The following is a 14,962-nucleotide window of genomic DNA, read 5'->3' on the forward strand; positions in this document are numbered from 1 at the left end:
AATTGATCAGAAGCGTCCTTGCAAGATCAAGAATCAGGAAGATCTGGTGTGGTACCAGAAGGAGAAGGAGCTAGAAAGGGTTCATGTATTCCTGAGAGGGCTTGATGAGAAGCATAGCAGTGCCAAGGGAGAATTGCTCAGAATGACAGACCCTCCTAGTTTGACCACAACCTTTACATACATCCGCAAGGATGAGTCTCAACAGGACAATGTCAAACATGCACAGGTTGAAGTATCTAGCCTAGCCATTCAGGCCAAGTCACCGGCACCTTTCCTCCAGCAACAGAGTTCAGCCCCACTTCATTAGCAAGGTTTCCCACAAGGCTTCACCAACCGCCCTTGTCCTCAATGTTCTTATTGCAATGACCTTGGGCATGTTCGGGAGACTTGTTGGAAGTTGAACCCACACCTTAAACCTAAAAAGCAAGGTTATCGTCCTAAGGCGAAAGCAGCTGCTGTTCAATTGGTCCAAGAACCGGATTTCTATGGAGTAGTTGGCCAAGATCATCATACAGCAGGTGGAGTTACTCCTACAGCCTCTATAGCTGGTCGAGGTAAAATTGGTATGGCTTTAAAGGTTTCTACTTTTGTTGGTTCTGATACATGGATTATTGATTCTGGTGCCTCCGATCATATGACTTATGACAAATCATATATTACTGAATTGTCTTCTCCACCAGTGTCCTATGTAACCAATGCCAATGGTGAGGCATTTCCTGTGTTAGGGTCAGGGTCAATTTGTATTACTCCTACCTTAGAACTTCATAATGTGTTATATGTGCCTGACTTGTCCCACCATTTGATATCTGTTCCCCAGTTGAATACTGAGTCTAAATGCTCCGTAACCTTTTTTCCTATGTATGTGATTTTTCAATATCTTCTCACCAGGGAGATAATTGGTCGGGGGTATCTGAGGGGCAGCTTGTTCCATCTGGATCAGACATACGCAGGAGAGAAACCAGGAGCACAGTCACGCGCCGCTTTGACTTCGAGTTCTGATAAGCTAAGTGAAATTTGGTTGTGGCATCGCCGTTTAGGGCATCCCTCTTTTAGTCTTATGAGAAAAACCATGCCTACTCTGTTTATTGGTGTGGATGAGTCTAGTTTACATTGTGAAACATGTGTTTTGGCCAAGAGTCATCGTGCTACTTATTTTCCTAGTATTTCTAATAAAAGTGTTGCTCCTTTTGAGTTGATTCATTCTAATGTTTGGGGGCCATCTAGAGAACCCACTGTGTCGGGTATGAGATACTTTGTGTTGTTTATTGATGATTGTACAAGATTGTCGTGGGTTGCTCTGCTAAAAACCAAAGATGAAGTCTTTCCAGCTTTTCAAACTTTTCGTACTCTTGTTCAAACACAATACCATAGCACCATTAAAGTCCTTCGTTCTGACAATGGGGGGAATATGTTAATCATGTTTTCCAAGAGTTTTTTACAACCAATGGGATTGTTCACCAAACTACATGTCCACAAACACCAGAACAAAATGGAGTGTCTGAAAGGAAAAACCGTCATTTACTTGATATGGCTCGTGCCATTCTCTTTAGTGCTCATATGCCTAAGTATCTTTGGGGTGATGCTGTACAGGCTTCCTCCCATCTTATTAATCGTCTTCCATCTAGCGTCCTTCAGGGAAAAATTCCATTTGAGGTTCTTGCATCTCATGTCTCCTTACCTTCCTTTCATAATCTTCCAGCTCGTGTCTTTGGTTATGTTGCCTTTGTCCATGTTCCTAAAAATCAGAGGTCTAAGTTGGATGCCCGGGCGCTTAAGTGTGTCTTTGTTGGCTATGGAGGGAATCAGAAGGGATACAAGTGCTATCATCCACCTACCAGGAAGTACTTTGTCACTATGGACATTACCTTCTTTGAAGACATGAGTTATTTTTCCACTTCAGATACAGCTCTTCAGGGGGAGAATTCATATTTTGAAAAGCTGTATCATGGAGAGGGGGAGGAAACAGAAGGAGGAGAGAAAGAAGTCACACAGGCAGGAGGTATTTTGACGGATCCAGTTGAGACCATCAGCCCGCCACCTCTTGAAGCAGTAGCTCTAAGCATCCAGGCACCAGTTTCTATGGCTGAAAATGAAGTTGAAGACACGACTGCCCCTCCTGCCATTGCTTCTACCCCTGACCCACAGCTTCCTGGTACGGAAGATCACTCATTTGAGGTATGTCCACCCACTAGTACTAGTAGTAGTGAGTCTAGTGTTGAGCAATATGTGTTACCAAATAGGACCACTCGGGGTCAATCAGTCAAAAGATATGAACCTACTCTTACTGCCAAATCAAAATACCCAGTAGCTAATTATATGTCCACTAGGAGATTGTCTAAGTCATATGAATCATTTGTGAATCAAATATCTGCTGTATCAGTACCTAACAAAGTGCAGGATGCGTTGGGGGATCCAAAGTGGAGGAAGGCAATGGAGGAAGAGATGGAGGCGTTGCAGAAGAACAATACTTGGCAACTTGTGCCTCCACCACAAGGCAAGAAGGCTGTAGGTTGTCGTTGGGTGTTTACTGTGAAACATAATGCAGATGGATCAGTGAATCGGTACAAAGCAAGCCTTGTAGCAAAGGGGTTTACTCAGACATATGGTATAAACTATGATGAAACATTTGCCCCTGTTGCCAAGATGAACACTATTCGGGTTCTGCTCTCATTTGCTGCTAGTTTAAACTGGCCACTCCGATAGTTTATGTCAAGAATGCATTTCTTCATGGAGAGTTAGCCGAGGAAGTGTACATGAGCCTTCCACCTGGGTATGTAGTTGCTTCTCGTGGTGATTTTGTCTGTAGATTGAGAAAATCTCTGTATGGTCTCAAACAGTCACCACGTGCTTGGTTTGGAAGATTTTCACAGTTTATGCGGAAGGTTGGTTACAGGCAGAGCAACTCAGACCATACCTTGTTTCTCAAGCATCAACAAGGGACGGTAACAGCTCTAATTATTTATGTGGATGATATGGTAATCACTGGTAATGATACTGTTGAGATGGATAGACTGCAGAGACAGCTAGCCTCTGAGTTTGAGATGAAGGACTTGGGTGAGCTTAAGTACTTCTTAGGAATCGAGGTAGCCAGGGGGAGAGAAGGAATCTATCTGTACCAGAGGAAGTATGTTCTTGATTTGCTGACAGAGAGAGGTTTGTTGGATTGCAGACCTATTGACATTCCTATTGAGCAGAACCATTGTTTAGCTGAGTATCCAGATCAGGTACCTACTGATCAAAGCTCGCTATCAGAGGTTAGTTGGGCCCTTGATTTATTTGGCTCATACTAGACCAGACGTTGCATATGCAGTGAGTGTGGTGAGTCAGTTCATGCATAATCCGAGTGAGAGTCACATGGATGCGGTTATGCGGATTCTGAAGTACTTGAAGTCAGCTCCAGGAAGGGGAGTACTTTTTTCTAAACATAACAACATTCTTGAGGTTTGTGGCTTCACAGATGCAGATTGGGCTGGAAATATCACAGATAGGAGGTCGACATCAGGTTACTTTACCTTTGTGGGAGGCAATCTGGTTACATGGAAGAGTAAGAAACAGAAAGTTGTGGCACGTTCTAGTGCTGAGGCCGAGTATAGAGGTATGGCTCACGGAGTGTGTGAATTGTTGTGGCTGAGAAATCTGTTACGTGATCTGGGTTTCAAACTCAAAAATTCCATGCAGTTGTATTGTGATAACAAGGCAGCTATTGACATATCACAGAATCCAGTACAGCATGATCGTACTAAACATGTGGAGGTTGATCGTCACTTTATAAAGGAGAAGCTAGATGCCAAAATTATTAGCTTTCCTTTTGTTCCAACTGAAGAGCAACTTGCAGATGTACTTACCAAAGGAGTTTCCAGGAAGGCGTTTTATAACTCACTTAGCAAGTTGGGCATGGTTGATGTATATGCGCCAACTTGAGGGGGAGTGTTAGTGTGAGTCATCGTTCCCTATTAGGAATAGACTACAAGGGAATATATTGTTGTAATTACTTACCTTGTATATGTTGTGTAGTACGGTTGTAGTACGATTGTAATCTGTTTATATACACCACATAATGGGTGTAATAATATATCAGAAAAATTCATTCTCTCTATCTTGTCTAAATTGACTTCTAAGACATTAATTCATGTATATTGACTTTAATTAATCTGGAAATATTGTCTATTATGACATTCAAGAGGTTACGTAAAAACAGAAACCAAAAGAAAAAATTACAAAACTGAGCTTATCTCAAGCTCCCACTGATTCAAACCATATCAAATGACTGAATCAATCCCATATTCATAACATGTTCCTTAAAAACCCCAATTGCTAATGGTTTTGTAAAAGGGTCTGCTAACATGTTATCTCCACTAATATGATCAACTACAATTTCATCATGCTTCACTTTCTCTCAAACCAGAAGATGCTTAGGATCTACAAACTTAGTTTTTGAGGATCTCTTATTGTTCTTTGAAAAGAATACAGCTGCGCTATTATCATAGTAAATCTGCAAGGGTCTGTGAATGGAATCCACTTCTCTAATGGCTTTGATAAAGTTTCTAAGCCACACAACATGTATAGTGGCTTCATATAATGCAATGAACTCAGCATGCATTGTAGATGTAGTCACACAAGTCTATTTTACAGATTTCGAAGAAATTGCGCCACCTGCAAGCATAAACGCAAAACCAGATGTGGACTTTTTCTGAGTAAGGTTGGTAGCAGTGGCGCCTCAACGGGACCAACATAGCTGCATGCAAGATTGCATAGCTCCATGCGGAAATTAGAAGCTTGGTGTGCATTACCAAGATTCTATCTGCGAGACCATCTTGGGTGTGAACATAGGGAACTAAATGTTTAGCATCAATCCTAAAGGATATGTAATAATCATCGAAAGACTTCGATGTAAACTTTCCGGTATTATCAAGTCTTATGGACTTTATGGGATAATCCGAGTGGTGAGCCCTCAATTTCATGATCCGGGCGAGAGTTTAGCAAAAGCAGTATTTTCTTATGGACAGTAGTGTAACATGTGATCACTTTGTCGATACATCAACCAAAACTATTAATATTTAACTGGTCCACATGGTGGTTGGATATGTCCACAAATTTCCCTTGCATTCTGTGCAGAAAAATGGTGGTGTATGTACTAGTCTTTGCATATGATGGTCTAGTATTAAATATTCTCAACAAGTATGGCATAGTGTGTCATTATATACAGGACCCTTATTCAGAAGGGGATGCACCTGCGATGAGTTGAGGATACAGTGCATCATACTTTGACCTGGGTGTCCCAAAAGGTCATGCCATAGCAAGTAGTTGCTTGAATTAGTTAGCTTCTAGCTAACAGATTTCAATTTCTCCAATGTACGCTTCTGGCCACACACTCGGAGGTTATGCAAAGATATTCCACGCATTTTTCTCAGTGGTTTCAACGTGGTAACTGTTGGTTCGAATATCCTTAATACTCAATAACGTTCTTCTGGAACGTGGAGAATATAAGGCCTCATTAATGGTAAGTTCAGTACCATTGGACAACATAAAGTAGGCTTTGCCATAGCCCTGTATCAGGTTGGATTACCCTGATACGGTTGTCACAGAGGTATGAATAGACAATAAGTTTGAAAAACATCTCCGATCCGGGAGTATGGTGTGTGTAATAGCTCTTTTAACCAGACAACAAACTTCCCCACAGAATATGTCTATTCATTTATTTAATTCAATGGGTCACATGTATAAATAAGTTTATTGAATTAAATACCTTCGAACATAACCACATTTTCATAATCCAAAATGATTGAAAACATAAATCACTAAAAATAATCCGAAGATGTTTCATTCATTAAGATGAAATAGATATGACACAAGAGACCAATTATACCCATGTCTTCTAGTTCTAATCCTCAGTATGTTCAGTAACTGCCTGAAAATTCATGATCTCTAATGTGGAATCAATAGAAAATGACCATTCAATAAAGTTGGTATTTTGAGTTCCGCGACTGGCGTAATACTCATCTACTGCTTAGGCTATCGCACAGCTAGTGCGGGACCAACAGTCAATTGCTCCACAATGATAACAAAGATCATGCTGATTTTGGTGGCGGTGGGCCAAACCAGTGTTCCTTTCAACTTTGGCTTGTTGGGCAGTGGCACTATAACATTGGGCCATGTTTTGGGCCAGTTATATTGACCATTTATGGGCCCTCCTCTCTTTCCTTGTCTCGAAAGATTGAACTTTTTTTTTTCACAATTTCTCCTTTCGCAATTAGGTTTTCGATGAGTAACATCATTTGCTTCAAGAAAAACTGTTGCTTAGGTACCGATGGGCTTAGCTTGATCATTCATCAACAGGAGGTTGTTGTTCATTTCAGTGAGCAAAAAGATAGTGATCAATTCTGAGAATTAGTAAAGTGCCTCTCCTTGTATTGTTTTGGGCAGATGGGCTTGTTCAATATCTTGCTAATCATGTCTTGCTTCAGGCAAGAAAATGATCATTTGATGGTTAAAGTACTCTTCCAGAGCGACCCAAAGAGTCTGTGGATCCTCTTCATCGGATACTAAACTTGGAGTGCTTTCTCCATATGTTTCTTTATAAACATTATGACACTCGCCTTAAAAGCCTCAGTGACGACATTGTCATGAGTATCGATTGTTAATCTCATCTTCTTTGTAGTCAGATGAATTTTCACATCTTGAGTCCACTTTAGATAGTTTCTTCTAGAGACCTCCAAAGCAACAAAGTCAAACATGTTGAGATTTGACATTTCTTACAGGAAAGGAACAAATAATATTAGTGCTTTGGGTAATATCATCCATAAGCAAGTAATGACTTCAGGTTCTATAACATGGTATGAAAAATCGGATTAGACATGTAAAATCTACTAGTTTTATCACGTGTGGTGAATTTATGAAAGGAAACTTCAAGTTTCTTAAACGACATTATCGAAACTCCAAGTTCGATTTATATATGAACTACGGGTTCATTTAGAACTTCTAGTTCATTAGGTACCTGCATTTTCTACACGTATATTCTAGTGCGAAAATTTAGACAAGTAACACAATAATATTGAATAAAGTAAATTGTAATAATATCTCACAAATTGGATAAATGGAAATCATAAATCAATTGAGATATTAATTGCATGCTAGTAATATAACAAATTAATTATCACACAATTATGTGAATAAATGCTTATGGCAATTAATTACACATATTAAATATGGTGAATCTATTTACAATATCAAATCATTTATCCTTTTATTTGATTCTGCTGGACCAAAGGAGTGGGCTTGGTCTACTGGGCTTAGTCTGCAAGCTCGTGACCTAGGCTTTCATGCACTAGTCAAAGAATATGTGAGGTCTGCTGGGCTGCTAGGTCCTGTGTAGGGAGAGTGGGCCTGCTGGGTTCAAACTGGTCTGCCAAGGAAAAAGTTATTACTCAACCTTTTGGTAATTCCAATTAAATACAACCAGGTAAGAGTATGAGGTTTGGGTGGAGCGAGGCTCACTTAAGTACACAGCCTCATTGAATCTTGCCTAGACATCGCATCGAATTGGGTACGCCTACTTGGAAAGATTCATAACCTTTCAATGTTATCGAAACTATGGGTTCGATACGTGTGAACTTCTGGTTCAATATTTATGTGTGAACTTCTGGTTCATATATATATATATATATATATTGTAGTGCAAGGAATTTTTTTAAGCCACTAAAATATTCATATAATTAATATGAGCAAATAGATAAGCAAGTAACACCACAAAATCATTATAGTAATAAACGCAAAATACGTTATTAAAATGAAATAATAAAGAATAAATTATTAAATGATTGTGGTAATGAGCATAAATTACTATGGTAATTGCTTTGGATAAAGATCAATCAAAATCAAAACATGAATTTAATCAATTGATCAATCACCAATTAAATGGAGTTGAATCTGCTTCCAGCAGTATTAATATTAAATGGTGGTGATAATTACCAATTGGCCATAATGGCACAGTGGACAACAAGTTGGGCTGGTACACACTGTGGTTGGGTTCAAATCTCAGAAATAGCAGACTTTATTTTTGCATGATTGATTGATGCTCTCTAGTTGTGAATTGGTGCTACTAGACCAAGTGCTAGAAATAGCTACAACCAAAGTATCCTAATTTTTTTCTTTTCCAATCAAACAATCCAAAACATGAACATGTATATATATTCAAAATAAAACAATCAGAATTTAGGGTTCATGCATCATGGAGGATTTTTCATGTTCAATCAATAGGCTCAATAAACATGAATATAAAATTAGATTTTGGAAAACATTACTTGATGAAGAGCGGATGAATCTTCAGTTTATATGTGCAGAACTGAGAAGGTTGTCTTCTCATCCAATCCAAGAGCTATTTGCATCTTTTGGTAGGAAATCCCGAATCTCAAAGCTATTCGATCCAAATCTTAGAGCTAGTTGTGAACACGGAGCAGATTCTCTTCTGAACAGCTCCCACTTCGAATGATGTACAGGTCTCAAAACGACCCAATATGGCTGAAATTTGGAGGTTAGATAGAAGAGGCAGAGACGAACAGCTTTGGTGAAGGAAAGATTTTGATCTGAGGTCCTAATCAAGAAGTTTCGGGGCGCGCAAACAGGCTGCAGCAGGGGGGATTTTTTTTTCTCTGGCTAGGGCTTGGGTTAGAGCTTCGTGCTGATTACGTGTTGTAAAACAGAAAAATTTTTGAGAGAGAGAGATAGAGAGTTTGGACACAGAGAATCAGATTGTCTCCATTCATCTCACCATGAGGGAGTTTATATAGGAGTACATGATGTATACAAATAGGCAACGTTTAATAGCAACGTCAATTACTCCTATTCACAATCCTATCAATTACTAATCTATAGTGAAAGGCATATATGACTCTCCATCTATTTACATGATATTAGCCATAATTATTTACAACAGTTTGAATATTGTTACAGCCTTTTACACTACTACACTACTGTAGTTTTAATCATCAGTTATCTACAGTAATGTTACATTATATAATAAACGAATAAATAACTATTGCTTTTTTATAGAAATTATACTCAAATTGGGGGAGAAGCATTGAGAAGTTGAAACTGATGTTTTTATGTCTTATACCAAATAAGGTGGCACTAAAGATTAGGGATTATAGCGTTTGATGTTTCTCTTAGATAGTTGCAGAAGTGTTGCCTTCATCGTGCATTTTTAATAGCTAGATATATTTCAAAGAGTCTTAGAAACGTTTAGTGGTCAATAAGTAGTGGAAGAGGTCAGAGGTGAGTAGGAAAACTATAGAAGGTTCTCATAAACAATAAAGCAAACCAAGACAAAAAGTTCAATTACTTCTTTAACCTATTTCTTGAGTAAATCTAAAGTGTGGTTGACATTTCAATTTCAGCTTTAGATTTCTTCAATCAAGTCAATTTGTTATTCGGTACCCTCACATAGTTAATCACATTATTTGCTAAAACAAACAATAGCAAACAAATTTACTGATGCCCATGCTTTTTCAAGTGCATTTGTAATTTTGCTGATGCCCTTCTCATGCCTTCTATCTCTAATAATCTCTAGCAGAAAGAACACGGCTTTTATGTTCCTTTTCATAAATCTTTTTATTTAAACATAGTATCAACCTTTTGCAGAGACATGAATAAAAATTTTACTTGAAGAGGCACATGACTGGAAGCTTTCCACTCCATGCAAGCCAATACCACAGGTAAAACTCATCTACACAAATCTTATCCTTCTCTATCAACTGTCTAGAGAAATTGCTAAACCTGCATGATAGTTGAATGTCACTATTCATTTTAGTAATATACTGTTATTGACTAGGCACTCCTTTCCGGATTATAACTGTCATCAACACCAAGAAAGGGCTAAGGGTAGAAAATGTTGCAATTGAAACTCTAGAAGTCTTATCTTGCAGACTAAGACACACACATTGCTAAATTGATTAGGTCTATTTACATATGCATTACATTTCAATTCTGCAAGCAAATAAGGTTCTAAGTTGTGATGTGATGTCTAAATTTTATAGCTTTGATTTACTCAGTTTTGCATAGTGATTATATATGTGTTCATGTGATAGTTAGGTGTAAAGTACATGTTCTATTCAATACATTTGAGATAATCTTGCCTGTAGGAGAAATGAGTAAAGATAATCTTGCCTGAAAGTGCAGCAATGTAAACCTAAACGACAGTGTTATGCAGATTATGCCATTCAAAATGCACATATAAAATAGAAGTAATACTGAATTTAACTTATGCAGATATGAAAGCAATAAGTGATATATTTGAATTTTGAACATCAAAGTTGAAATTATTTTGACTGAGACAAGAACCTGATCAACACAGTTCACGAAAAAAAAATAGCAATTAGACAATCTAGAGGTGTAGTAACTTATAATTCCCTCAATGATATTAGGTGAAAATGTAGTTGACACTAATAATTCCCTCAAGTTGTACCTTAGATGGTAAATGGTGGGAAGTTTTCAGACATTTGCCGTCAATAAGAAATTCACCTCCATAAATAGGACCAGAAGCATTTTCCTAATGTGGACAGGCATGAAATTATTAATTAATTTTTTTGGCATGCACTCTAGAACTGGAGGAAATATTCCATGAAGCTCATGAAGGGAAATTAATACTCCCAGCCACTGCATTGTATTGATTCACTTAGAATACAGTTTGCACTGAAATCGTAAGTCCGGAAAATGTACTCCCATAGTCCCATATATAAATGAATCATGATCTAAACTTAGTTATTCCATTTTCCTTATTGTCTACACATCTTTTTCCGGTTGTCTTTCTATGTCTTTCAATTTCTTTGGTCAATGCAGAGTTCTCTTTGGCCGGCCAACACATAATGGACCTCAGAGACTAAGCCGATCAGAGATGCTCAGTATCCCGAATCTATCAAATCAAAGTTGTTAGCTGCTTCAGCCAGGTACAAACTTTTGTCAGGCTCCTCATTGATCTGTTATATAAATTTGCACACATTCATAATCAATATTCAAATTGCATCACTCATGAGCAGTGACTTTCCTCAATGCTCATATGTAGTAACTAGCTCCATGTGATAAGAAGATTGGTATATATATATGTAGCACTCAACATATCTATCTATTTTGGTGGAGGAAAAAAAAAAAAAAGAACACCTAGGAAGTAAAATTGCAAAAAAAATGGAGCAAAGAAATAATATTAAGATTAACTATTTCCTATTTCTGATATGAATTTCTGAAGAGTTTGGGTATGGTTGTTAAGTATATGAGTCCAAACTGTAGCTTAAATACAATTGTGCATAGACTTTTTGATCTGGGTTTTGCCCCATTATGAAGCTCACAATGAGTGATGCTTGACTCACCCTGTATCCTTAGATATGCCTATTGAAACAAACAAGAGAGTTGGCCAGGGTATTCTATACTATGAGCATTTAGTATTTGTGTTTCAGGAAAAGGCATATATTTAGGTAAATCAAGTATAAGTGTCAGAGGTCATGGTTTTGGCATCAAAGGAGGTTTAATGCAATGAGAGGCTTCATTATGAAAATTATCTGAAATGGATGAGAATGATATGAAGTTTGGTTTTGGTGTGATTGTGAAGTATCATGAATTAAGTATTTCCAATGTTTTTTTTACGCTTATTCTCATCTATGAAGCTTTTGGTTTCTGAATGACAATTACCTAAATTCAGGTGTTGGAAAGAGTTGCCTGCTTTTACGATTCTCTGATGGCTCCTTCACAACCAGCTTCATACCACTATTGGGTTTGTATTCTTAGGAACTTTGGACATTTTGTATTCAGAAACTCTTTAGCAGATAAATGTTGATTTATTACATTAAGTCAATTGGATGATGATCTATGCTTATAGAATATAGAAATATGGCATTATAAAGTGAAGTGTGTTTTTTGTTTTAATGTACTAGAGTCATTACATGAATATATCTTAAAATGCAAGAAGGCTTTTAATATATCTTTAGGCTCATATTAGCTTAATGAAAAGTGTAAGGGCGGCAATGAGAGTATATTATAATGCAAGTAGTCAAAATTCAAGAAGGTAGCTATTTAATAATCCTCTAAAGTTTAGGCGGGCATTTTGATAATTAGATGCAGGTGTCAATTTCTAATTTTGTTTGCTGTTTTCAGCCTTTTTGAATCGAACCTCTATGAGAACATCAAATTTGATTGTCACAGAGATTTTGGAGTTCCATTGGTTCTGCAGCACTTGCAAATGGCTCATTTGCAAGGAATTTTGATACATGTAGTACAAAGAAAGTTAATTTAAGGTATTCAAGCTATTCAGTTACTGAATCATTAAGCCACATATAATCACATATATGTTTCCCAAATTCCGGAAAAAGAAACCCATTTATTTATTTTAGTGACGTATTAATTTCTTACAATTGATGGTGTAGTGAAAGCTTTGAATTTAATCTTCAGGCAGTGGGGTATTGAGTATTGAGGCCAATATGAAGCAATGGAATATAACTGGAGACCCATGTAATGGAGCTGCCAGTGACTCCACTGCATTCGATAATGGCGTTTACAACCTCTTTATCAAATAAGACTGTTGTGTCATTTACTCTCTTACTATCAATGTTTTTTCTTCAATTCCACTCAGAAGAACCATATTTACCTTCAATATCACACCCATGCAATGATCATGATTTGCATTTGCAGGAAAGTTTATGGCTTGGATGTTGTTGGTGTACTTCGAGAAGAACTATGAAAACTGAGCTACCTATTCAATCTATGTGTTGATCTAAATTATTGTGCTCCAGTTGGACTCATATTGGTTAGCCAAATTTAGTACCAAATTTGTAATTTTTGACTATTTTGAAATTTGTAAATACACAAGTCTGGTTAGAACACCAGTTTTTGCAATCTGTAAAATAATAACAACTTCAGTTACATTACATATCCAGCATGAAAATAAACTTATTTCCAGCATGAAAATAATCTAATTTCGTAAATTATCTTTGCTACTTTACCACGCATAGAATTTAGGAAGAAAATAAACCCGCAGCAAAGCGTGGGCATCTTTTCTAGTTAATTATTAATGATGTACGTGTGCTCTAATCGATCTTCGTCTATTTATTATGGTTGAGTAAACCATGCATATACCACAATTTGGTGATAAGTATCAGACTGACCTTGTTATCCACAAAGCACGACACACAGTAATTCGTTTTATATGTCTTGGTAATGTATACTCACATTGCCAGTGTGCTTCTAAACAGTGTAAAGAATACCTTTTTAAGCTCAATACTTGCGTAAGGACATAAAGTTCCTTGATCTTATTAACATTTACATGGCCTCGAGTCATCATTCATAACCCTGCTTGTCGGGAATGAAGATGGGAGTGGTCGCTACTAGCAAAATAACAACACACACATATTTACTGTAGTTAAAAGCCACAGATATCCATGTAAAATATAAATACTAACAGAAATCCGTGTGAAATGAGCATAATTGGGCCCACAATAATTTATACAATAACAATATCAAAAGAAATCCGTGTGCATAAGCAACAGTAACATATATCTGTGTAAAAACTAAAACATTTTCACACGGATATCTGTGTGAAAATCAATTCACACTAATTTCTATATGTATTATAAATTAGTTCATTTCGAAATCATTAATTTTTATGTTATGTGAATTATGGAGGGACGGATTTCCGTTATATATAATAAGTATTTGATACAGATTTCTGTGTGAAATGAGTAACACTCAAATATCTGTGTGAAATGTTGACACAGATATCCGTGTGAAAAGAGCATAATTGGGCCGATAGTAATATATACAATAACAATATCGACGGAAATTCGTGTGAATAAACAGTAGTAACAGATGTCTGTGTAAACGCTAAAATATTTTTACACGGATATCTGTGTGAAAATCAATTCACACTGATTTCTGTACGTATTACAAATTATTTTATTTCGAAATCATTAATTTTTTTTTTGTTATGTGAATTACTGAGGGACAGATTTCAGTTACAATAAGTATTTGATACAGATTTCTATGTGAAATGAGTAATACACAAAAGATAGTGTGAAAATGTTGACACAGATATCCGTGTGAAAAGAACAATTGGCTACAGAATTCGGTGTGAAAAAGGTGAGTACATACAGAATTCCGTGTAAATAATCGACTAACAATTGACATGACAATTAGTGGTTACTAAGGTAAATACACGTGGAAATCAGTTGCAAATGTGTGAGTATTTCACACGGATTTCCGTGGCAATTCTGCTTATAATTAGCAGATTGATCAAATTACGCTGGCAATAATTGCTATGCTACTACCAATGATCGCCAACCAAGAGATGACATGCTTGACTATTACGGAGTATTGATAGATATCATAGAATTAGAGTATTACGATGGTAGGAAAGTACTGCCACTACTACAGAAAGGTCATCAGACGACGGTGATTTTTGTTGTGTGATGACCAAACTAACTGTGGTCTAAACGAGTGTTGTGTGATTGAAAAATCAGACAACGGTGATTTCACCGTTGTGTGACAATACTTTGCTCAACAGAATATCTGTTTCCGTTGTGTGAATTTTGCTCAAGCATCTGCCTGTCATGGCATGCGGGCAGATGTGTCGGTACATTCAGACAACAGAAGAAAGAATTCACTGTTGTGTGAGATTCATAACACACAACAGATATAACTCATTCTTTGTTGTCTGAGATTCATAACACACAACAGATATTACCCATTCTTTGTTGTCTGAGATTGATAACACACAACTGAAGTGAAATTATATCTCTTGTCTGTTGATTACTCAGACAACGGAGATGATTTCATTTCTATTGTGTGTTATGAATCTCACACAACAGAACTTTGTTTTCTTTTGTTGTTGGTCGTTAGTTCACATAACTACTCGATTTGGTTAGCTGTGGTGTGAATATTGTAATCAAATTGGGTAACAAACCAATGACTGTTGTAGGAAAAGCCT

At 37.0% G+C, this 14,962-nt stretch overlaps 1 long non-coding RNA gene across 1 annotated transcript; it reads left to right on the top strand.

Moving 5' to 3' along the window:
* The first annotated feature begins 9,471 nt into the window (after window positions 1-9,471).
* Window positions 9,472-12,240, top strand: LOC112182467. Its single transcript, XR_002929459.2, has 4 exons — window positions 9,472-9,710; window positions 10,834-10,940; window positions 11,687-11,758; window positions 12,187-12,240. It is a non-coding gene; the product is annotated as an uncharacterized LOC112182467 (long non-coding RNA).
* The last annotated feature ends 2,722 nt before the right edge of the window (window positions 12,241-14,962 follow it).

The sequence above is a fragment of the Rosa chinensis genome, chromosome 1 (assembly GCF_002994745.2).
Source record: "Rosa chinensis cultivar Old Blush chromosome 1, RchiOBHm-V2, whole genome shotgun sequence".
Classification (NCBI taxonomy): Eukaryota; Viridiplantae; Streptophyta; class Magnoliopsida; order Rosales; family Rosaceae; genus Rosa; species Rosa chinensis.